Source organism: Chiloscyllium plagiosum, chromosome 28 (genome assembly GCF_004010195.1).
Source record: "Chiloscyllium plagiosum isolate BGI_BamShark_2017 chromosome 28, ASM401019v2, whole genome shotgun sequence".
NCBI lineage: Eukaryota > Metazoa > Chordata > Chondrichthyes > Orectolobiformes > Hemiscylliidae > Chiloscyllium > Chiloscyllium plagiosum.
In genome coordinates, this window is record NC_057737.1 from 15,710,596 (window position 1) to 15,737,103 (window position 26,508).

The window sequence follows — 26,508 nt, forward strand, 5'->3', positions numbered from 1 at the left end:
AGATCCTGTTGTAATCTGAGGTAACCCTCTTCACTGTCCACTACACCTCCAATTTTGATGTCATCTGCAAACTTACTAACAATACCTCTTATGCTCGCATCCAAATCATTTATGTAAATGACAAAAAGTAGTGGACCCAGCACTGATCCTTGTGGCACTCCACTGGTCACAGGCCTCCAGTCTGAAAAACAATCCTCCATCACCACCCTCTGTCTTCTACCTTTGAGCCAGTTCTGTATGCAAATGGCTAGTCCTCCTTGTATTCCGTGAGATCTAACCTTGCTAATCAGTCTCCCATGGGGAACCTTGTCAAACAACTTACTGATGTCCATGTAGATCAACATTTCGGGCAAAAGCCCTTCATCATGAATGAAGGCAGGGAGCCTTTGGGGTGGAGAGATAAAATCCCTGCCTTCAGTCCTGATGAAGGGCTTTTGCCCAAAATGTTGATTTTCCTGCTCTTCGGATGCTGCCTGACCTGCTGTGCTTTCCCAGCACCACTCTAATCTAGACCATAATTAAATTTGTGTTCTATAAAGGCACTAACTGATTACCAGCTCCTTGAAAACCCAGAAGGATCTGAAATATTCATTTAAAAAAAAGCCACCGTGTTCATGCTTTACATTACCTTGTTGATTTAATGACAAAAGGAAACATATTCAGTCACCTTGAAATACTCCTGACTGCATCTGAAGGCTATCAGTCTTTGTGATGCCTTATTCATTAGTGATGGTTGGGAGGAATGAGGTGGAAGGAGTTTATAGGGGCTTGCACCGATTTTTGATGTTTGCCCAGATTCTCTGTTGACCCAGTGAAAGAGGCCTTTGTAATTTTGAGAGTCTGAACTTAGCTCCAGCTGACAGGTTGGCATCTTCAGGTCTCAAGATTGGGCTGGAAGGATTGCCAACAGGACCAGTTGAGGTGGAATTCATGCAAGAGTTCAGAAAGTCAGTATGGCACAAAAGGTGGCCATTTGACCCATTGATGTTGAGTAGTCCCATTCTCCTGCTGTCGGCCCATAGTCCATCCCCCAGTGTCCACTCCATTTCCTTTTGAAATCAGTCATTGTTTTCACTACCACCATTCGTGGGTGGTGAGTTCCAGGCCATTACCACTCACTGCATTAAAATCTTCTTCTTTGCATCTCATCTGTTGTCTAAAGCCTCCACCAGTCCTTGTGCCATCAGCACCTTTTCTTTGTTGATCTTAGCTAACCCTGGCCTCTTGTGGACCTTGATCGAAACCTGCTTCATGAATGGAGTAGCCCAGGTTACTCGTGGGGTCCCTGAAGGTAAGAAGGGTATCACATGAAACAGGCAGCCATTGTTAATAGCTGGGTTCTTTCAGAATGGAGTTGGCAGTATTGTTGGCATGGAAACTATTATCGATACTTTGGAGGAGTGTCTTTCCATAGTCCCACAACTCTACAGGCCACAACATCAATCATTTTACCTGGTCCCTGAAGTGGTCACTGCTATGCTTTCTTTATGTTAGTCAAAAAGTTAAAAAGTTTTCTCTAATAAACACAAAATTATTGGTTTATTCTAAACAAAATTTACTTACTGATAGTTCAAAGATGATTAATGCATTTGGTTTGTAATGCGAGCAGACAAACCATGCCCTTTAGGAGCAGGATATTTTGCTACTTGAGCCTTTTTCTTCATTCACTAAGATTACCGCTGATCTGCTAACCTCAATCCACATTCTTATTGAGCACTGGTAACCTTTCACCTCCTTTTCATAACAAGACTATATCTATCTCTGCCTTAAAACTATTCAAAGGCTCTACTTCCACACCTTTTCAGGAAAAGACATCCAAAGGCTAGGTGGCATGGTGGCTCAGTGGTTAGCACAGCTGCCTCTCAACACCAGGTTTGATTCTAGCCTTGGGCAATTGTCTGTGTGGGGTTTGCCCATTCTCTCCATGTTGGTATGTGTTTCCCCCCACAGTCCAAAGATGTGCAGGTAAGGTGAATTGGCCATGGGCAATGTGGGGATGGGGTGGGTCTGAGTGGGGTGCTCTTCAGAGAGTTGGTGTGGACTTGATGAACCAAATGCTTCCACACTGTAGTTATCTTGAGAAGGTGACTGAAAAGGAGCTCTGGTATTAATGAACCTAAATCTGCAACCCATTCTAAAAGATGAAAGACTTAACTACAATCTAGGTTTGTTCAATATATTGTTTCAGTTGCATGACACTGTGATCTTTTGCTATAAATTCTGTGTCTTATGATCCTGCTCCACAGCTACCTGATGAAGGAGCAGCACTCCGAAAGCTAGTGCTTCCAAATAAACCTGTTGGACTATAACCTGGTGTTATAACCCTGAAGAAGGGCTTATGCCCGAAACGTCGATTCTCCTGTTCCTTGGATGCTGCCTGACCTGCTGCTCTTTTCCAGCAACATATTTTCAGCTATAACCTGGTGTTGTGTGATTTTTAACTGTGGGGATTCTATGACTCCCAATCGGCTGAGAGAAAATCTGTTTTAAATGGACAACGCTTGAGTTTTAAACAGCGAACCCTAGTTTTTGATTCTCCAAGAAGAGGAATTATCCTTGTTGCATCTACCTTCTCAAGGATTTTATGCATTCTAATCAAGTTGCCTCTTACCCTTTCTAAACTCCAACAGATACAAGCATAGTGATATTCCTCATAAACCAATGCACCTATCCCAGGTATTAGTCTGGTAAACCTTTTCTGAACTGTTTCCAATGTATTTACATGTTTCCTTAAGTTGGCGAATAATACTGCACACAATATTCCAGACACAGTCTCACAAGGGTTCTATGTAACTGAGGCATAATGTTGCTACTTTTGTAGTCACTTCCCTTTTCAATAAATGATAACTCTCCATTAGCTTTTCTAGCTACTTGCTGTACCTAACCTTGTGTGATTCATGCTCTGGGACCTCAGGCCCCTCTGCAACTCAGAGCTCCACTTTCTCTCACCATTTAGATCATGCACTCCTTTTCATCTTTCTGCCAACATGGACAAATTCACAATTTCTTGTGTTACACTTACATTTGTGAGACCTTTGCCTACCCAGTTAACAAGACTACAAAAAGATAGTTAGGATATGTCCTTTTCACAACTTACTTTCCAAGCATCTTTGTGTCATCGGCAAATTTGGCCACCATACCTACCATCTCTTCATCCACTGCATTTATATATAATGAATGACTAAATTATTGAAAATATAAATGTTCATCCCTCCAAATAACTCAAAATATAGACACAAATAAACATGTACAACACACACACACACACACACACACACACACAAGGGAAAATAAGTGATTTCTTTCTGCCGATGTATACTTCAGGAAAGGAAAAACATGTTATAGGCCAATAACTCTTAACTTATAAAGGCAAAAATGGCTAAGGTGTGAAATGCTCATTCAGCTGTTGCTCTAACATTCTGTTGCACAATGATAGATGTCACTAAAACATGGGCAGATATCCCGGGGGTCTTTGCCAACATAGTTTGCTCAGGAAACAGTTTGTTCAGGAGGCCAAGCGGGGTTCCGACTGGATTTGGCTTAAAATCTACAACAGGGACTTGCCAGAAAGAGGAGAGCTGAGCTAGGACAAACTTGACCTTCCCTAGACTGTCTGCAACCTGAACAATCACCAGTGTAGAAGCTATAGTGTGCCAATTGTAACCCCAGACAGGGGGTCTGCAGTGAAGGGACAATTAAAGTAAGATGCAGGTCTTTCAAGAAAGTAAGTTTCAATGATCTTTCATTGACTGCTTTCAGCCAAAAGATTCGACAGCCCTTCAAACTGAAGTCCACAAATATTACTTAACATGAAGTTTTCATATCAATACTGACCAAATATACTCAGTGTCATATAACACGGAACTGACCCTTCGGCCCAACTCGTCCATACCAAACAAGTTTCCTAAACTTGAACCAGTCCCTCTAAACCTTTCCTATCCATGTACCTGTCCAAATATCTATTAAATGCTGTAATTGTACCAGCCTTCCTCTGGCAACTTGTTTCCATACACACACCATCCTCAATGTGAAAACATTGCCCCTAGGGTTCCTTTCCCCTCTCACCTTAAACCTATATCCTCTAGTTTTGTAATCCCCGACTGAAGGGAAAAGACTTTTGCTTTTCACCTTACCTATGGCTCTCATGATTTTATAAACCACTACAGTATAAGGTCTCCCCTCAGCTGCCTACACTCCAAGGCATCCAACCTCTCCTTATAGCTGAAACCCTCGAGTCTCAGTAACATTCTTGTATATCTGTTTTGCACCCTTTCCACTTTAATAGCATCCTTCCTATAATCCGATAGTCAGAATTGTACACAATACTCCAAATGCGGCTCTGTGCAGCTGTGACATGAAGTCCCAATTCCTACACACAGTGCTCTGACTAATGAAGGCAAATATGTCAAACGCCTTCATCACCACCCTGTCTACCTGTAACACCACTTTCAGGAAACTATACACCTATACCCATGGGGTCGTCTTCACTTGAATTAAAGTGGGAGGTTGCACCTGTGAAAACTGCAATGTGTGACTGTTGCCCCAGGCCCTGGAGGCAGGCTCAGCATCCAGAAACAGTCACAATTCTCCTACCCTGAAGGGGAAATTCAGCCCCAAGCTGCCTCATCTTTATCTCAAGATCCAAACATTTTAAGAATCAGCCTTATGTCTCCTCATTGCATCAGTGCAATAGAAAAACTCAAAGGTTGAGAAATTTAAAGTAGGGAAGTTCCTGGATCAGAGTCCCTGGATCCAAGCACAGGGGCTTTAGAAAGTGGAACTTGGTGTGAGTTAAGAAGGATGGCAGAGTTTAGTGTGAGCTGCTGTTTATGGAGGGTGCAAGGTGGGAGGTTCGCCGCAAGAACATTTAGAGTCATAGACATAGAGTCATAGAAATGTACAGCATGGAAACAGACCTTTCTGTCCAACTCGTCTGTGCCGACCAGATATCCCAACCCAATCTAGTCCCACCTGCCTGCACCTGGCCCATATCCCTCCAAACCTTCCTATTCATATACCCAGCCTTTTAAATGTTGCAATCATACCAGTCTCCACCACTTCCTCTGGCAGCTCATTCCATACACGTACCACCCTCTGTTTGAAAAAGTTGCCCCTTTGGTCTCTTTCCCCTCTCACTAGAAATGTATGCCCTCTTGTTCTGGACTCCCCCACCCCAGGGAAGAAACTTTGTCTATTTGTCCTATTCATGGCCCTCATGAATTTAGAAACCTCAATAAGGTCACCCTTCAGTCTCCGACGCTCCAGGGAAAACAGCCCCAACCTATTCAACCTCTCCCTATAGCTCAAATCCTCCAACCCTGGCAACATCCTTGTAAATCGTTTCTGAACCCTTTCAAGTTTCACAACATCTTTCCAATAGGAAGGAGACCAGAATTGCACGCAATATTCCAACAGTGGCCTAACCAATGTCCTGTATAGCTACAACATGACCTCCTAACTCCTGAACTCAATACTCTGACCAATAAAGGAAAGCATACCAAACGCCTTCTTCACTATTCTATCTACCTGCGACTCCACTTTCAAGGAGCTATGAACCTGCAATCCAAGGTCTGTTGTTCAACACCATTCCCTAGCATCTTACCATTAAGTGTGTAAGTCCTGCTAAGATTTACTTTCCCAAAATGCAGCACCTCGCATTTATCTGAATTAAACTCCATCTGCCACTTCTCAGCCCATTGGCCCATCTGGTCCAGATCCTGTTGTACTCTGAGGTAACCTTCTTCACTGTCCACTACACCTCCAATTTTGATGTCATCTGCAAACTTACTAACTGTACCTCTTATGCTCGCATCCAAATCATTTATTTAAATGATGAAAAGTAATGGACCCAGCACCGATCCTTGTGGCACTCCACTGGTCACAGGCCTCCAGTCTGTAAAACACCCTCCACCACACCCTCTGTTATCTACTTTTGAGCCAGTTCTGTATGCAAATGGCTAGTTCTCTCTGTATTCCATGAGTTCTAACCTTGCTAATCAGTCTCCCATGGGGAACCTTTTTGAACGCCTTACTGAAATCCATATAGATCACATCCTCTGCTCTGCCCTCATCAATCCTCTTTGTTACTTCTTCAAAAAACTCATTCAAATTTATGAGACATGATTTCTCACGCACAAAGCCATGTTGACTATCCCTAATCAGTCCTTGCCTTTCCAAATACATGTACATCCTATCCCTCAGGATTCTCTCCAACAACTTGCCCACCACTGACATCGGGCTCACTGGTCTATGGTTCCCTGGCTTGTCCTTACCACCTTTCTTAAATAGTGGCACCACATTAGCCAACTTTCAGTCTTCCGGCACCTCACTTGTGACTATCGATGATACAAATATCTCAGCAAGGGGCCCAGCAATCACTTCTCTAGCTTCCTACAGAGTTCAGGTCCTGGGGATTTATCCACTTTTATGTGTTTCAAGACATCCTCCTCTGTAATATGGACATTTTTCAAGATGTCACCATCTATTTCCCGACATTCTACATCTTCCATATCCTTTTCCACGGTAAACCCTGATGCAAAATACTCGTTTAGTATCTCCCCCATCTCCTACAGTTCCACACAAAGGCCGCCTAGCTGATCTTCGAGGAGCCCTATTCTCTCCCTAGTTGCCCTTTTGTCCTTAATGTATTTGTAAACATCCTTTGGATTCTCCTTAACTCTATTTGCCAAAGCTATCTCCTGTTCCCTTTTTGCCCTCCAGATTTCCCTCTTAAGTGTACTCCTACTGCCTTTATATTTTTCTAAAGATTCACTCAATCTATCTTGTCTATACCTGAAGAAGGGCTTATGCCCGAAACGTCGATTCTCCTGCTCCTTGGATGCTGCCTGACCTGCTGCGCTTTTCCAGCAACACATTTTTCAGCTCTTATACCCAACATATGCTTTCTTCTTTTTCTTAACCAGCTGAGAAATAAGAAAGGGTTGATCACCGTATTGGGATTGTCTTGTATTATACATCCCCTAATAGTCAGAGGGAAATTGAGAAACACATGTGTAAGGAGATCTCAGTTATCTGTAAAAATAATAGAGTGGTTATGGTAGGGGATTTTAACTTTCCAAATATCGACTGGGACTGCCATTGTGTTAAGGGTTTAGATGGAGAGGAATTTGTTAAGTGTGTGCAAGAAAATGTTTTGATTCAATATGTGGATGTACCTACTAGAGAAGGTGCAAAACCTGACCTACTCTTCGGAAATAAGGCAGGGCAAGTGACTGAGGTGTCAGTCGGGAAGCACTTTAGGGCCAGTGACCATAATTCTATTAGTTTTAAAATAATGATGGAAAAAGATAGAGCAGATCTAAAAGTTAAAGTCCTAAATTGGAGGAAGGCTAATTTTGACAGTCTTTGGCAAGAACTTTCGAAAGCTGATTGGGGGCAGATGTTTGAAGATAAAGAGATGGCTGGAAAACGGGAAGCCTTCAGAAATGAGATATTTCCAGCTGATTGATGTTGGTTTTACAGTTCAAGGTATTTTTTATTAGATTATATTCCCTACAGATTAGATTCCCTACAGTGTGGAAACAGGCCCTTCGGCCCAACAAGTCCACACCGATCCTCCGAAGAGCAAACCACCCAGACCCATTCCCCTACACCTAACAGTACGGCCGATTTAGCATGGTCAATTCACCTGACCTGCACATCTTTGGATTGTGGGAGGAAACTGGAGCACCCGGAGGAAACCCACGCAGACACGGGGAGAATGTGCAAACTCCACACAGACAGTTTCCCCGAGGCGGGAATTGAACCCCAGTCCCTGGCGCTGTGAGACAGCAGTGCTAACCACTGAGCCACCGTGCGCCTCCTCCACCCTCTCCCAAGTGAGATTCTCAGGAAATTTATTGGGCCTGACATTTGAGTAAATTCCAGACTCTGCATATAATTGTTGACTGAGAGAATTTTAAGAACACTTCAAGAACCACATGAAGCTTGCTGTGAGATGTAAGTCACCTTCCTTTTTACATTGAGAAGGGTCCTGATCCATTGAACATTCAACTCTGGCTAGGCTGAACAGGGAGTGGAATAAATCAGGAATTAATACTTAGCTTGAGCCAAACATGAGCTTTAAAAGCCTTTATTGTAGATAAAGCCAAGAATGTAGAAAGCAAGGAAGAATAATGAATTTGAGGAGTAATTTGGCCTTGGTTCAATTTCATCATTTGCTTCACCATATCGGGAGACTAGTAGCTCCATTAAAATAACAAATGATGCCTCAAGATTTGGTATGTATGTGTGTTTGTATATGTGTGTTGGAATGAATAGTTCTTTGTACATTAACTGATGTAAAATATTTATATAGCAGCAGCAGTTTCTATGTTTTGTCACTTTGTTCAGGTTTCAAAAGCATGCAGTCACTCTGGTTTCCAGGTTGCCCCACTGATGATGTGATCGAAACCAAAGAAATTAAATTGACAGGGAAGAGCACTATTTTCAACAGTTCATATCTAAAGCATATTCTCAAAAGATATGTATACCTTATGCTCTCGAGCGATAAAGATCACATACTCCCTAACCCTAACCCCATCACAGGTCCCCAATCTATTTGCTTATCACAGTTAACTGGGTAACGGAGTAGGTAATACCACTGGTCTTGTGGTCTCAGCATTGGAAGGTGAAAGACGTCTGTATAATTGGATTCCTGATTGCTATTCTGCTAACTCCTGGAGGAGAGTGTATCCACGTTATCATAAAGATGTTTAAAAACTGTGCTGGCTCCACCCAGCGTCAGCCTCAGAAACAAAGCAAGTGAAACTACTGTACAAACATGCTGACCAGCATTTCTGTAAAACCAAATTCAGAATATGTTATAAATGTACTACATACAGTTTTCTGATTCCATTTTACAAGGAAATATGTTTAAAGGACTGTTGGCGTTGGATTGTCAATTATTGAATATTATCCAGTTTTTCTGTTTCAAATTTTAATTTGTGTGTTTGTGATTTATTAGAATGAAGCATGAGCATTTTCGGCCATTTCTCACTCTTGCTAATAATGATAGGAGGTGGTATATTTTGAAAATCATTAAGACAGCAGCAAACGTACCCCAGCAGCATGCAATGCCCATAATTCCACACACCCTTGATCTGTAAAATTGTGAATCATTACAATCTGCCACCACTGAGTTCTTTGTGGGTGCTTTCAATCACAGCTCTCAAGAGAACCTCATCAACCTGGCAGCTTCTAACATCCTATTCGAAAATATCACTCCCAACCGACCACTTGACTTTTTAAACTCCACCGCTGATGAGCTCAGTCCTGATTGAGACATTCGGGTACCTGATAACCTCTGCATTTCTCAGGAATGGAAGTGCAAAGTTCTCCAGCAGTGTTTGAACTTGGAAAGCAGTATTTTCTTGCTAAAGAATGTGATGACGCACAACATTAATGGGAGTTTTTCTTTGATGACTGTAGAAGTGACAATTCAGGTTCAGGATGTGACTCCATGTAAAATGGTAACATGGAGGTCGACAGGAGGTATTTTGGAGGTATCTTTTGTGATTCAAACCTCTCACCTATTCATTGCATTCTCTGGTCCACTATTGTCAGTTATATAGAACTGCCTAGGCCCTAATCTGTGGAACCCCTTCTCTAATTCTCTCCAACTCTATCCCTTTCCCTCTGACTTCAAAGAGGTCCTTAAAATGTATCCCTTTCATGAAAAGTTTGGTCATCTATCTCAATCGCTTCGAATGAGATTTGGTGTCAAATTTTGTCTGATAGCTCTCCTTCTAAGTCCCTTGGAAGTTTGACAGCATTAACGGCACTACAAGAATATATGTTGTTTTAACATGGTCATCATTTGGGAATGTTGCATATACTGATGCGACTGCACCATTATTGGAGCCACTTCTCTCTGCAGGAGGATTCTGAATCCATATGTGGGGAGTGGGAATGAGTGAAGGGGAAGCAAGGTTTTAACTTAAAATGGCTCTGACCCAGCAAACAGATTACACAGTCTTACACTGTCAAAAGTGCAGGACTGAGGTCGCAATGCAGATCAAAATTCATGTCTAATAGCATCAGTAGCAAATGATAGGGCTAAGTGATTCCAGAACCAATGCATCGGATCTAAGCTGTGCAGTCCTGCCACCTCCAGTTGTGAATGGTGATGAACAATTAAATAACTCACTGGAGGAGGTGGCTCTACAAATACTCCCATCCTCAATGATGGGAGAGCCCAGCAGGGCAGTGCAAAAGATAAGGATGAAACAATTACAACAAATTTCAGCCTGATGTGATAAGTGGATAATCCATCTTGGCCTCCTCCAATGGTCCCCTGAATCACAGATGGCAGTCTTCAGCCAATTTGATTCAGTGTTAAGAAATGACTGAACCTACTGCAAAGACTTTGGACCCTGAGAACATTCTAGTAATAATATTGAAGACGTGTGCTCCAGAACTTGCCAAGCCCCCAGGGAAGTCATTTGTGCCTTGTTTAGTTCAGTTGGTTGGATGGCTGGTTTGTGATGAAGAGTAACACTGATGTCATGGGTTCAATTCCTGCACTACTGAGGTTACCATGAAGGAATCCCCTTCTCAGCCTTTCCACACACCTGAGGTGTGGTCATCCTCAGGTTAAACCACCACCAGTTGGCTCTCTCTCTCTAATTAAAGAGCAGCCTTATGTGGTAAGACTATGGTCACTTCACCTTTCGTGCAGCTACATCACTGACATCTTTCTGCAATGTGGAGTATTGTCCAGGTAAGTCCTGTATGCAAATGCAGGACAAATCCAACCTAATCTGTTTACTCTCAACCATCAGTAAAGTGTTGGAAGGTGTCATCAATAATACTATTCAGCAGTACTTAGCAATAACTTGCTCACTGATACTCAGTTTGGCTTTTGCCAGGTCCACTCAGCTCCTGACCCCATTACAGCCTTGGTTCAAACAGGAACAAAACAGCAGAATCCCAGAGGTCAGGTGACAGTGATAGCCTTTGACATCAAGGCTACATTAGACTGAGTGTGGCATCAAGGAGCCCTCGCAAAACTGGACTCAATGGGAATCAGGGAGGGATCTCTCTACAGGTTGGAATCATACCTGGCACATAGGAAGATGACTATGATCGGTGGTGGTCAGTCATCTCAACTCCAGGGATTGTATGGGGATGTTTGCTGATGATTAAACAGTGTTCAGCACCATTTGTGACTCATCAGATACTGAAGCAGTTCCAAGTCCAAATGCAACAAGTTTTGGACAAGTGAATTAATAGCATGCCACAAAATGCCAGGCAATGGCCATTTCCAATGAGAGAGAATCTAGCTATTGGCCCATTCAATGACAATACCATTGCTGAATATCCCACTGTCAACATCTTGTCATTGATCAGAAACTGGACTGGAATAGCCAGATAAATACAATGGTTTGAGAAACTTGACACCATCCAAGACAAAGCAGTCCGCCTGATTGTTACCATGCCTTTTAAACATCCACTTGCTGTAGTTCAAGAAGACAGCTCACCACCACCTTCTCAAAGGCCACTAGGGATGGGCAATATATGCTGGGCCCAGCCAGAGACAGCCATGTCCCTAGAGTAAATGCATTTAAAATGAAAGACCGACAGCAACTTGGGTGATATACGTTAGACCGTAGAGAAAAGGTTAAAGGAGGAAGGATAAATTCATGCAGATCAGTGATGAAGTAAAGTGTTGTGAAGATCTGGGTATCACAATATAGAGTGGACATCAAACCGTAGGAAAGGTAGTTTGTAGTTTCACCAGAACAAAGTGAGGGAAGTGAGGCTATCGCTCAAAGAAGTGAGGTAAGATTCAAGTGGAGCAAGGAATTTCCAAGAGACAAGGTGATGAGTTTTTAAACTTCTGTAAAGTTGTGGGCATGTGAATAGGGAAAGACTACTTCTTCCAGTTGCGGGAGTCCAGTGAAGGTCACTAATTTAAAGTGGCCTCTGAGAAGCTGAGGAAAGAATTTAAAAGGAATATTGGTGAGCCTGTGGAGTTCACTGCCATGGAAAACACTTGAGGCTAGAACATTGCACGTTTTCACAAAAGAGTTAGATATTGTTCTTAGGTTATAGGGATCGAAGGGTATGAGAGGTAGCGGAAATAGATTACTGATTTAGATGATCGACCATGGTCGTATTAAATGGTGGAGTGGTCTCAAAGCTATTGCTATTACTGCTCCTTTCTATGTTTCTATGTTTAAATTTGGAAGGTTGTTGGAAAAGGGAATGCCTTCAAACAGGAATTGGAAAAAAATATTTGAAGTAGCAGGCAACGCAGGGCAAGATAGGAGACTCATGGAAGGGGACAAATTGTAGATGGCTCTAGCCATAAGTTCGCATGGGGATAGTTCTGCCAATCCTGCAGCTACCTCCCACATTCCCCCTCCCCACCATTGAAGTATTGAAGTGGATTGGTCATACAAAATAAAGCCTGTGGCACACTGACAGCCTTCCTGCCTACTCTAGACCTGTCCCCTGTCTTACCAGCCTGCCTATCCTTATGCTAATTGAAGCTCTTGATTGGATAGTTAACTTCACTGTGATGTTTCAGTCTCTGGGGAAGGAAGGCAGCACCATGTTATCTTTGACATGAGGGCTGCTGCTGGACCGGGAGGGTGGGGGAGGGGACCAGCTGGGGCAAATGAGCCAAGATGGGCTGTCTCTTTGCTCTTCCTTACCCAATCTTGACCTCTCCAATGTGACCCCTTAACGTCCCTCTTCCTCCCTCCGTCCTGTGAGTCTCCCAGCTGCGAGCTTCCAAAACTCGTCTGCAATATCTTCAATTCTTGGTCAATGCTGGAAACTAACCTCCTATCCCACTCTGTGCTGATTAAAACCAACCCTAGTGCAGCCAGACTTTACACTAGGGAAGGGCCAGCAACCTTTCGGTGGGGCAGGCTTGAGCTGTACGTAAGAACTAGGATGAGGTAGAGGCATTTCAACCCCTCAAACCTGCCCCACTGATTAAGATGATCATGGCAAATCTCACCTTGGCCTGAAATCCACCCTCCATAACCCTTTACCCATTAGAAATTAAAAATCTGTCTATCTCCTCCTTAGATTTCGTCCCAGCATGTTGTAAGGTTGTCAATTCCACAGTTTGAGGACCCTTTGGGAGAAGTAATTCCACCTCATCTCTGTTTTAAATCTGCTGCGCTTTATCCTAAAACTATGACCTCTCATTCTAGATTGCCCCATGAGGGGAAACATTTAGGCTATGAGAAAGTGAGGACTGCAGATGCTGGAGATCAGAGTCGAGAGTGTGGTGCTGGAAAAGCACAGCCGGTCAGACAGCATCCAAGGGGCAGGAGAATCAGCGTTTTGGGCATAAGCCCTTCATCAGGAATGGCTGTTTTATTCCTGATTATTCCAGGTCATTCCTGATGAAGGGCTTATTCTCCTGCTCCTTGGATGCTGCCTGACCTGCTGTGCTTTTCCAGAAACACACATCTAGTCCATGTGTATTTATTGGGCCAAATGGCCTACTCATACTCTCATTTCTTAATGTTCTTAAGACTTTTAGGTCAGGAGTGGGGAGCAGCAATCCATTCCCCAGTAACATCCATCCCATGGTGACTGTGGGTGGAAGACCACACTTAGTTTCTGCGGTCTTTTGTTTTGAACCAGGAATACCAGCACCTGATGGCTTTCCACCCAGAAACGGTTACTTTGATTCTTGCAAACAAGACAAAATAATCATTGGATCTACGCTTTGAGCAAATGCAATGCACAGCCTTTGTGATGTTGCATACCATCAGCACAAGCACTGTCAAGCACAATTAAGACAAGAAATTGAAGTTGTAGGGCTTATTCAAACTCTGAAGCTGACAAGCCTGCTGACCAGTATCCATAACTGTTGATGTAATGCTATTCCGCTCACACCCAGCTTTTTGCCTGTAGTGTCAGGAGATCAAACAAGATGCCATGTGATGATCAGCAGCTGCATATTAAAATCTCGAGGACCCTGTTTAAATTTGGCTCAGGACCTCGCATTCATAAATCGATCGTGAATAAAGACTGCTGTCTCTCAACCAGCAAGTCGTGATTGAAGTACTCTAAAGAATGACGTTTCATCAGAAAAGAAAAATCGTTATATCACAGAACAGAATCTAGCAACAGTTAAAAACTGTTTTTCCCTCTTGTCATTTTTGATCCCCTTTCTCAGAAGCAGAATGATCAAAGCTCAACAGATTTAGCAAAGTGCCACAAACCTGAAGGGTTCAGATGTTGTGCTTCAATGTTAGACTGTTTGAACTGGAAGGCATTACTGCTGCACATTCTCTTCAATCCAGACAATTGAAGTCAGTCAACTAGGAAAGCAGGAAGGACATGAATTGATTTTGTTGAATCATGCTGTTTTGTAGACAAATACAGCAGCCAATTTGCCGGGAGATAAATGCCTAGTTAATCTATACTGGTGGTGCTCTATGAGGGACTGAAGTTGAATGAAACTTTCTAGCAAAGCTTTAACAAGGTCACATGGAATTATTTAAATCCACCTGAGTAACGGGAACTTCGGCAATGTAGCTTTCCTTCAATATTGCACTGAAGTGTCGGTCTGGACTGTGTATTCAAGTGAGGCTGAATGCAGCTAAGAGTGCTCCCACTGAGCCAAGCTGACACACTAGGCCAGGCAGCAACCAGTAATTGTTTGGTTATTCCTCCAGATTTAAATTTGTATTCGAAAATAATGTACAAAATAACGAAAGGTCAATAATCAGCATATTCCACACGAGGGTTGGTACAATGGTTATCATATAGAGTACCTTACTCAGCAAACACTGCATCTTTACATGCAACTTCCAAAGCTTTCTGAAGTCACTCAGATCACATTATGCAGTGTGGTCTCTCAGCCTATAGTCTGCCCCTCGATTTGCCCAGGCTAGCCATCTGGCCTCACGGCATGACACTAATCTTGAGCAATTTTGCCAATTTGGCACCATGTGAAAAATATGGAGAGTCCGTCATCAAATTGGAAAAGGCTGAGGAAAATTGTTGAGTTGTAAGGCTATGATTTGGAGCTCTTAACAACTGAAGGAAAAGGTCTTTTCTCCAAGAATCTGCTCAGAGTCTCCACATTTTCTCTTCTGACCAGGGAAGGTGCGGGGTGTACAGTATGGGTTCCAAATTCTTCCCGGGGAAAGCACTTACTTTTATTGTTGTTCTGTTCCTGTTTCAGTCTTGTGGATAACTTTAAAAAAGTAAAAAGCAACATACAATGACTTTATTTTAGAAAGGATTTCAACACATTAAAACGCACAGAAGTGTTTCTTTACAGTGATTATCTGACACCTAGTCTTCTGAGGAGATTTTAAGGGAGGTGATGAATAGTTTGATGAAAGAGGTAAATTTTAAAGAATGCTAAAAGAGAGGCAGAAAGGTTTAGGGACCAATTCTTGCCTCAGGCCTTGGCAGTAGAGGGCATAACTTTGAAGGTGGGGTGAAGAAGGTCATAGGTGTCCGAAAGGCCATGGTTAGAGATGTGCAGAGAGCCACCTCTCAGGAGTACGGTTAAAAGTCATTGGACCAATGGCACCCGACACTGAGATACTGGATGTCAGCCCCCTTCTTATACAATTCGATATTTCCATTGAGCTATATCTGACAAATAAACAGTGTGTTGCTTTTTAAAAAGAAAATGGAGGATGTTAGATATAGATATTTGGCTTTGATTCCACTCCTGCAACCAATAGGAGCTGAACAACAGCTGGATGTTATTGAATAGGGGCAGTGACAGTGACCTCAACAGTAAAAAATTCGCAGTAATTGTCCCTTTGTAAAATTGTCACTGTCATACCAATCCATGCTGTCAAACTAGTGAAACAGTCATTATTTTTAAATTCCAAAAGCTGAGATTGAAAACAAGTTGGACAAATTTCCTCATATAGGGTTAATGCATTTTAGTTCCACCTGCTTAGGTAGTACCACATGCCTGTTTTTCGTTATTCAATCTGACTGAGCAACATGCCACATCAACATATTTGAAAATTAATAGGTTGCAGAAGTCACTGAACCCCACCATGCAGGCGTTTTGGAGGCAATAATAAAGAATTCTTCAGCGTAGCTAGTTCCTCAGGTGTTCTGAACCAAGGTTTACTCCTGTTGGAAACCATATACTTATACACAGAATTGCAGTTAGCAGGAAAATAACACTTGGGGTTGGAAGGGATGTGAAGCTATATATTCCAACTGGGTTCAAGAGTTAAACTTCCATCTCTTTCTACTTTGGCGATTACCTGGATTGTAAAGCAAGATGTTTGCGCCCTGGTGCTATGAATGCTTGAAGTGTTTCTCCTGCAGATTGCAGCAGGAAGTCTAAAGGGCAGAACAGATATGGGCAAATAATATGAAACCCCCTAATGGTGACTGAACTCTTGGACTAGTCTTACTGTAAACTCCAAGGGATTTAAATTTCCTTTGAAATGCCAGCATTTTTCTCTGATATTAAGCCTTCAGCCTGCACTAGTGAACTGTGACTAGTCAGCTTCCCAGTGGTTGACTGATCATTTTTACGGTGTACTGAATGTTTGTTTATGTGCCTGATTATTTTATTTTATATTCTCGTATCACGTCATTGTCACGACCTCTGGGCTGCTCAGATTTAGAACTTGTGTCACAAAATTCTTCTTCACGCAAAGACTGGTTAACAAATGAAATATATATCCACCCTGTGTGGGTTAGGAAGGAGGTGGATGTTCGAGATGGATTACCAGGTCAAAACCAGGACATTGTTGAAGAAATGATTGGATGCTGTCTGGGTGGTCAGCTGTTGTTCCTTTCCTTGATGGATGTGCTAATATGGGCAAACCCACCTTCCTCATCCATCTTTAAGCAGGGCATAAGCGTTTTTAGGAACATCATCCCCTTCATCCAAACCCCAATCCACCTACCTCACTTGTAGATACAATACAACTATGGAGCTCCCAGAGGGATGGTACATTAGGAGTGAAAATTGTAGATTGTACCATGATATTTCTCTCTCATGTGAAAGCATTGCGGCAATCGTAAAATGGACACTATTTAATGGTGACATCAACTATTCAACATTCCATTCATGCATGGTCCTAAGAAAGCACAAGAACCATTACTGAGAACTTTATCGACATCCTCAATCCTTTTAATCTTGCCCTTGTCAACTTTACTTGAGATAGATAATTGTCCAGCTGTCTTAAAAGAACCTGTTAATAACATTAATGTTTTTGATGAAATTGTGTTCAACATATTTACTAAAGGCAATAGTAGCTATACTGTTGGTCCAATAACTCAGAGGCCTGTACACATGGTTCACAGAAATGGGTTCACATCCAACTGTGGTGCTGGGAATTAAATTTGAAAGGTGCTGGAATTAAAAGTTAGTGTTCATAAAACTAATGGATTGTCATAAAGGCTCTTCTGGTTTACCAACCTTCGTTGAGGGAGGAAAGCTGACTTCCTTACCCAATCCGACCCAAATGTGACTCCAGACCCACAGCAATGCAGTTCACTCTTACTTTCTAAGATGACCTAGCAAACCATGTATTCAAGAAGGTGTGGTTGGCAATAAATAAAAGTAAACCAATAAAAATAAAGTAGATGCTGGAGACCTGAAATAAAAACAGAAATTGCTGGAGAAACTCAGCAGGTCTGGCAGCATCTGTGGAGAGAGAGAAAAACAGAATACGCATTCCAAGTTTAATATGATGCTTCTTCAGAACTGAATGGAACTGGAAAATGACGGATTTTATGTTGTTGTTAAAGATCATAATGGACAACAAATACTGGCCTTGCCAGGGACATCTGCATCCTATAATTGACTAAAAGATAATCTGCCGCTTTATGAGGAATCAAAAAGGTTTCCAAGTACCCTGAAGTCTGCTTTGTATGTAAATCGTCTAGTCATAGAACAACACTCTAAGGTAAATAATATCAGTGTACATTCACATTATACACATTTCTCAATATTTTGAAGACATTACCATCCTCTTTACTCCAACAAAAACATCGTCTCCAAATTATCCAGCTTACTACCCTCCATGCTACATTAAGGCCTTTTGTACAAAGTGTGCCTGGAAACATTGACTATATTGTAGACAGAATGTTTTGAATGAAACGTACAGAGTTAAAATAACCTGCTTTATCTTGTAATCAGTGTCCACAAGGTACACCCCAGAACCTGATTAAACATCCTGTTAGTGGATTCATGTCAATAGTATACTTTCAATGATTGGGTTGTAATCACTCCCACATCCTTTTCCATCTTTCTCAATGGGCTTTCTTTCATCACGTATCTATGTTATAGGTTTCCTGTTCCAGTGTGTTTTATGTGCCATCTATCCACAGTAACATACATCTGCCTTTGCTAAGGTCCAGCTGTTTTGTTTTTGTAGACACCAGAAGGTTGATCTATGACCGTGTATTTTATGTGATGGTTGCTGATTTATTAACCTTTTTGCTTGTGTCAACATTACACAACAGAGGAAGCATACATTGTGTCTGATAACAGCTAAGCATTGGACTAATTATAACCTTTCAGTACATTTAACTAACGTGGAAGTGGCATGGGATAGTTAGACTGTGAGAAGAGATTTTCTCTCTACTCCTGATGGTGCCGTCTTATGTAACAGTAACAGCTCTCCAGTCCATCTTCCAAACAGCCTAGCTTCATTGGGGACCCATGCATTAAGTGTTTTGCAGACTGTGTTTAAGATTAGGTTTCCTACAGTGAGGAAACAGGCCCTTCAACCCAACTAGTCCACACCAACCCTCTGAAGAGTAACCCACCCACACCCATTTCCCTCTGACTAATGCAGTTTAGTTACTGCACCTGACACTACGGGCAATTTAGCATGACCAGTTCACCTGACCTATATATCTTTGGACTGTGGGAGGAAACCCACATAGACAGAGGGAGAATGTGCAAACTCCACACAGTCGCCCAAGGCTAGAACCGAACCTGGGATCCTGGTGTTATTAGCAGCAGTACTAAACACTGAGCCACCGTTCTGGATGATACTTACTGCTTCTCTGAGTTATCCATTCTTAGAGTAGGTCATACCAGTGCTTCTGAGAGCTCTTTTGCTGAACTCCCTTAAATGAAATGAATTTTCTGCTGGACGAGGAAGGTGTGTATGACTGTTACTGAGCACCAATCTTGTATCCCACAGTAGCCTCTGCGTGTTTGCTTGTTTATTGTTGAAGGTTATTTATTTTAGTGACTGGACTTCCTGAGTGACCGCACTCTGTGACACTGGGTGTCAGGAATCGTGCTTCACTTGGTGAAAACAGCCAGATGGAGAGGCAGCAGACTGTGCAATGTGCACAGATTGTGAGCAAGCCGGAGAACTATGGCAAGAGTTATAAATCAGGCTGTGCAACTGGCAAAAGTCAGAAGGCTATTAGTTTCAGCCTGAGAATTTCCTGGAACTTGGAAATTGTACACGTGGGGGGCAGGGATTCTTAAGTGGTGCAAAAGGAAGACGAGGTTATGGCTTACACTATGCCATTAGTACCCTTTGCTGGAAACAGAGAGAAGTTGATGAATACAGCCATACACCCCCTTTTAAAATGAAGGACACACACAGATCTTCTGGATTAAGGCCAGTTTGCACCCTGCTTCCGCATGGGCTGAAAAGAATGAGAACATTATTGACTTGGCACCTGATTAAAGACTGAGAACAGGGTTCATGCTTGTAATATGATATGAACAGCCAATTTCATATGAGGGTCTTGCCATTGTTGATTAATTCAGATGGAGCAGGAGTGTAAACTGTCCTTGTTACAAAGCAGTGGATTAATTGCCCATGGATACTCACTGTTGGATTTGAATTGAAATTGTGCTTCTCAAAGCCAGCTAAAGGGAATGGCTTATGATAACATTGTGTGTAAAGCTATTTGGTTCAGTGCTGCTCAAACCCAACTATAGTCAATCATTATGGATTATGAAGCATGGCTTAGAAGTTCAAATGTTTGCTCTTCGCTGAATTAAATCTGTTGGTGCCCTGTAGCTACTAACATTTAAGTTACATAAGGTCAACAGCAGACAAACGAAATAAGAACAGACTGCTATTTTTATTTTATCCTGATGAAATTGTAATGGAAAACAGCAGACTCATGTGATTGAATTTGAGCTCTGATGTTTAAAATGTGATTGAGCTTATCTTGACATTGATAACTCCCATCAAACAGGTATGATCAGCTACTTGGTTTCTTGATCTTTAAGTGAGGAGTTGAATTAATTTGGGAAAGCAAATTAAGTTAAGGCTCATGATGTGGAATATAAATCAAAATTGCTGTGCTTTGACTCTGCGGATAGCTGAAGCCAGCACTCATGCCTTCAGTTATCTGTGGCCTGAGCTCTGGAAATCTCCCTCTAAAGCTCTCCAATTCTCTCTCCTGTTTAAAATCTATGTATTTAATCTTGTGTTCTTCCTGCCTAAGAATGAGCTGAGTTCAGTTTTTTCTGGAGGGTTTTTCATCATGAGGTGCAATGAGATTTCTCACTGTATCTTATCAAAGTTGCTTCATGACAAACTACGCCCCCCTCCTCCAGGCCTCTCACTTAACCCTATCCACCATCTTACCGTGCGCCATTCTCAGAACGGAGCAGATACCGGCTGAAGCAACCACACTCTCTTGAAAAGACTGCAGTACACCCAGGCGAGCACTGACATTCTGAAGCTGCTCTGTTCAGTGACAGATATTCATGAAGGTGTTGGTGAAGAGGCAGATGGCACCACTATTCACTGACAGGGACCTGGCGATGCTGGTGGACGGGCTGGTGCAGCCGATGGACATCATCTCTCTGGAAGACTAGCAAGTGAGGCCATGACACCAATCCCTGGCTCCCTGGACCGAGATCACCAGCCGAGTCAGTGCCATCTTCACAGTGTCATAAGGAGATTAATAATCTTCCCTCCTCTGCCAGAGGGAGTGCCATGCTCTTCTCCCTGATCCATCACACTCGTGCTGTCTCTGCTATCTCACACTCACTGTGTCTCTGCTACATCACACTCACTGAGTCTCTGCTATACCACCAGCTTTCCCCTAAGTCTCATATTCTACCATTCACCCTTCTGTCACTCACTGTCACACCTTCAACCTCCCACACCACCAGGCCTGCCTGGTCTTTGTGCTGCCTGAACAGTCTGGGCTATGGTATGATTAGATTAGATTACTTACAGCGTGGAAACAGGCCCTTTGGCCCACAAGTTCACACCGACCCTCCGAAGAGCAGCCCACCCAGACCCATTCCTCTACCCCTTCACCTAACACTACAGGCAATTTAACATGGCCAATTCACCTAACCTGCACATTTTTGGACTGTGGGAGAAAACCGGAGCAAACCCACGCAGACATGGGGAGGATGTACAAACTCCACACAGACAGTCTCCTGAGGCGGGAATTGAACCCGGGTCTCTGGCGCTGTGAGGCAGCAGTGCTAACTACTGTGCCACCGTGCTGCCCAATGATGTGTGGCTAAATTGTGCAAAAATGTCCAATGAGGCCTAGCTGAAAATCTGTATATAACTTAACCATCCGCTGAGTTGTGAGGCGAATTTCTTGCTAGATCATGGCAAATTGTCAACCAAGGGAGATTATTGATTGTTAGAATTTTTATTAATGCCAAAGCTCCCCTCCTTCATGTTCAGCTTCCTAGCTTAGTAAACCCACTGAACAAAGTAGATGTTGTGAATTCTCCACATGGAAGTCAGAGCAGGTATTTCAGCTCCAATTTGCTCTAATGGACCTCTATGTTGGATACAGGACACCATCATCTCAGGGCATGTTGCAGGGGCACTGGGCAAAAGCATCCCACTTCCACAGCAATTGGCATCCAACATGTTCCAGCCTCTAAGGACCCTCAGGACACATTTCCAATCCACTCACAGTCCCCTATGACACTTCAATGCTGCATCCTATGGTGCACTGGCAACTCCCATTGTAATGCCGCAGTAAGGACATTATGCAATCAGGGACACACAGCTAGCTCAGGGAGTGGACCAGGCTGCATCTTCACACTCTTCCCTTGCTGTCATTGTGTTTGTTCTGGGTGATCACAGCATTGCTGCCTTGTATTGCATTGACTGACCTTTTGCACTTTGCCCCTCCCAGCAAGAGAGACCAAGGTCACACAGTACTACTACCATACCATTTAACACTCAGACAATTTTTTATTTGAGTTGATTGATTGTTGTTACGTGCACCGCAATGCAGTGAAAAGTATTGTTCTGCATGCTCTACAGGCAGAATGTACTGTACAAAGTGCATCAGGGTAGTTGAACAGCATGGTGGACGGCACGGTGGCACAGTGGTTAGCACTGCTGCCTCACAGTGCCAGAGACCCATTCAATTCCTGCCTCAGGCGACTGACTGTGTGGAGTTTGCACATTCTCCCTGTGTCTGCGTGGGTTTCCTCCGGGTGTTCCGGTTTCCTCCCACAGTCCAAAAATGTGCAGGTTAGGTGAATTGGCCATGCTAAATTGCCCGTAGTGTTAGGGGCAGAGGTAAATGTAGGAGAATAGGTCTAGGTGGGTTGCACTTCGGCGGGTCGGTGTGGACTGGTTGGGTCGAAGGGCCTGTTTCCACACTGTAAGTAATCAAACCTAATCAGAACAGAGTGTAGAATACACTGTTACAGCTGCAGAGAAACTTGTTATGGTTGTCAAGTAGGTCTCCATCAAGTGGAGGGAGATAGACTTCTCTCAGGGGGTCCTGGCACAGTTAGACAAGGGCAGCCTTCGATATCAGTCCCGCAGCTTGGGCACAGTTGGTCAGCGGCTCAGGGCAGACAGAATGAGGATGCTGCCCAGGTCAGTGGGGTGATAAGCCGAATATCAGGCAGCTCACCGTCCACCTTGCCTCCTTCTCCCAATCGTGGGCTGTCTCATTCCTGAAATGAGGCAGAGGCAGGTATTAAAGGAGATGGAAATGTGTGGCGCAGTTGGTACCTTTGATGCAGGTGGAGAGATGTGCTGAACCAATCATTTGGCAGTGTGGAGGGGCTGCAGGATTAGCGGGTCCAGACATGGGTTGGGGTGGGGACCTCTGAGGAAGGGTCACTCGAACTGAAATGTTAACTCTGACTTCTCTCCAGACTTGCTGAGCTTTTCCAGCAATTTCTGGTTTTGTTTCTGATTTACAGTGTTCGCAGTTCTTTCGGTTTTTATTTACAATTCACTCCCCTGCCCAGCCAGCCTCACCATCTCTCCCTGTGTTTCTACAAAAGCTTTCTTTAAAAAGAAATCAGTGTCTCTTTTCTGTATCCTCACCCTCCTCTGCCCTTGTCTTCTTGTGTTCCTGTTTGAAGATGTGATATTGTGAAAAGCTGCATTCAGGTTGGTGCCATTAGTGATGCCTTGAATGATTGCATATAGCTCCTTAAACACTGAAGAGGTAAATCGGTGAACTGCTTTTGCAACTGAGTATTTCTTTTTGCTGGTAAGTCCTTGGGGTTTTTAATAGGAATTTGATATATTCACTTTGATGCAATTGATGACGTGGTCACTATGTTTGAAGTTCTATTCTGGAGCAGTCATTTATCAGCATATGGCTCGAATCTAACCACAGATTGTTCTGTTCAGTTTCCTGCATAGTGTTTCTGACACATTTACTGCCTTTCCAATGACAGCAAGAAACTGTGAAAATAACCTCCCCTTTAACCCTCACTGGGGGCCTAAAGAGTAAAAACTCAGCCTAAAAGAAGGTTTGCATGTTCCAATCCCTCAATTCCAATCCAGCTCATCCCTACCTGTTCTCCAATAGTGATCCTCAGCTTCTGTGGCTGAAGGCTGGGAAATCAGGTATGATTCTTGTTTCTAGTTGTCACCTTATGTTTTTGCTTTGGTTATGTTGGCAACACAGACTAACGTCCACATTCTGCCAACTTTTATTTGGTTACCAAGCAAGACCTAGATGGTTAACCCTGATGATGAGAAACATATAAATGGAAGTAATTGGAAGATGGGCCTTTAAGGTTTCAAGCAATTGGGGCCATGTTTATTTCCTTTGGCAACTGGTTCCCCGAGGAGAAAGTGAGGACTACAGATGCTGGAGATCAGAGTTGAGAGTGTGATGCTAGAAAAGTACAGCAGGTCAGGCAGCATCCAAGAGTCAGGAGAGTCGATGTTTCGAGCATAATTCCTTCATCAGGATTGAGGGTTGTGGGCCAAGGAGGTTGAGAGATAAATGGGAAGGGGGTAGATTAGATTAGATTACTTACAGTGTGGAAACAGGCTCTTTGGCCCAACCAGTCCACACCGACCCTCCGAAGAGCAACCCACCCAGACCCCATTCCCCTACATTTACCACTTCACTTAATGGCCAATATACCTGACCTGCACATCTTTGTGACCGTGGGAGCAAACTGGAGCACCCGAAGGAAACCCACGCAGACACGGGAAGAATGTGCAAACTCCACACAGACAGTTGCCTGAGGTGGGAATTGAACCCGGGTCTGTGGTGGTGTGAGGCAGCAATGCTAGCCGCTGTGCCACCGTGCTACCCGTGTAGGTGCTGGGGGGAAGGTAGCTGGGAATGCCATTGGTAGATGAAGGTGGGGGTGAAGTTGATAGGTCACAGAGGAGGGTGGAGCAGATAGGTGGGAAGGAAGATGGATGGGTAGGACAGTTCAAGAGGGCAGTACTGAGTTGGAAGGTTGGATCAGAGATCATGTGGGGGGGAGGGAAGTCGACATTGATGCCATAGGGATGGAGTGTCCTGATGCGGAAGATGAGGCGTTCTTCCTCCAGGCTTCGGGTGGTTAGAAACTGGTGACGGAGGAGGCTCAGGACTTGCATGTTGTTGGCGGAGTGGGAGGGAGAGTTGAAGTGTTTGGCCACAGGGTGGTGGGGTTGGATAGTATGGGTGTCCCAGAGATGTTCGTTGAAATATTCCACAAGTTGGCACCCTGTCTCCCCAGTGTAGAGGAGACCATTTCTGGAACAACGGACACAGTAGATGACGTGTGTGGAAGTACAGGTAAATCTCTGTCGGAAGTGAAAGGATCCTTTGGGGCCTTGGACGGAGGTGAGGGGGGAGGTGTTGGTGCAGGTTTTGCATTTCCTGCGGTGGCAGGGGAAAGTGCTGGGAGTGGAGGGTGGGTTGGTGGGGACCGTGGACCTAACAAGGGAGTCGTGGAGGGAATGGTCTCTGCAGAATGCAGATGGGGATGAGGATGGAGATATATCTCTGATGGTGGGGTCTGTTTGTAGGTGGTGGAATGGCAGAGGGTGATGTGTTATATCTAGAGGTTGATGGAATGGAAGGTGAGGACCAGGGGTTCTGTCCTTGTTGTGACTGAAGGGGTAGGGTTCAAGGGTCGAGGTGCAGCAAGTGGAGGAGATGTGCTAGAGGGCATTGTAGACCACGTAGGAAGGGAAATTGCAGTCTTTGAAGAAGGAGGCCATCTGGTATGTTCTATGGTGTAATTGGTCCTCCTGGGAGCAGATGCGGCGGATCTAGATGTAGAACTGGACCTGGATAAGTCTGTGAGGAGAAAGTAAGAGAAATGTTTACCTCTCATTACATTAAGCATGGTATGATTACTGGGATTAGAAGTAAATAGAAAGTTGGAAAGTGTCCAGACTTCTAAAATGAAACAGTATTCGCTCAAAGAATTAATTTTCGTTTTATTCTAGATTAGAGTGGTGTTGAAAAAGCACAGCAGGTCAGGCAGCATCCAAGGAGCAGGAAAATCGACGTTTTCAATGTTGGATCAATGTGGACTTTACCAGTTTCCTCCTTCCCCCTCCCCCCACCTTACCCCAGTTCCAACCTGCCAGCTCAGCACCATCCCCATGACCTGCCCTAACTGTCAATCTTCCTTCCCACCTATCCGCTCCACCCCCTTCTCTGACCGATCGCCTTCATACCCACCTCCATCCACCTATTGTACTCTTAGCTAGCTTCTCCCCAGCCCCAACCCTCTCCCATTTATTCTCCACCCTGGGGGGTCTTAGCCTCATTCCTGATAAAGTACTTTTGCCCGAAACATTGATTTTCCTGCTCCTCGGATGCTGCCTGACCTGTTGTGCTTTCCCAGCACCACACCAATCTAGACTCTGATCTCCAGCATCTGCAGTCCTCACTTTTGCCTAGTTTCTATTTATTCTGTTAAAGCCTATTTCCTGTGAAACAGCATATTACTTAGAAACATTGCGTGTATTGAAAGCAAATTAAAGAGCAAGAAAAATGCATATTATTTCTTTTAGCCTCCCAGATTAAAACAAATGCTTCTTTTCCACCAGTGAACGATGCCAAACTGCTTCTTTCTTTATTAACTGAACTGGTCCAACCATAGCAATTGAGGAGAAGTCCACATCTTACAGAGGGGACAGAGGCGAGAGTGGCAGCAACTGAAACAATCTGTCAAACCCTCGCAGCTAATAGGTCAGAAAGCTGGGGGTCAGAACAGAGCAAAGGACACGACCCTTCCTGTCAATCTCCAAATGGCCAGGACAAGTCCAGAGGGAGAAAAAGAGAAGTCAGAACTGGGCTTATTTAATCAATGTATTATTGATACTCAAAGAAGCAGTAACTCTGATGCACGTA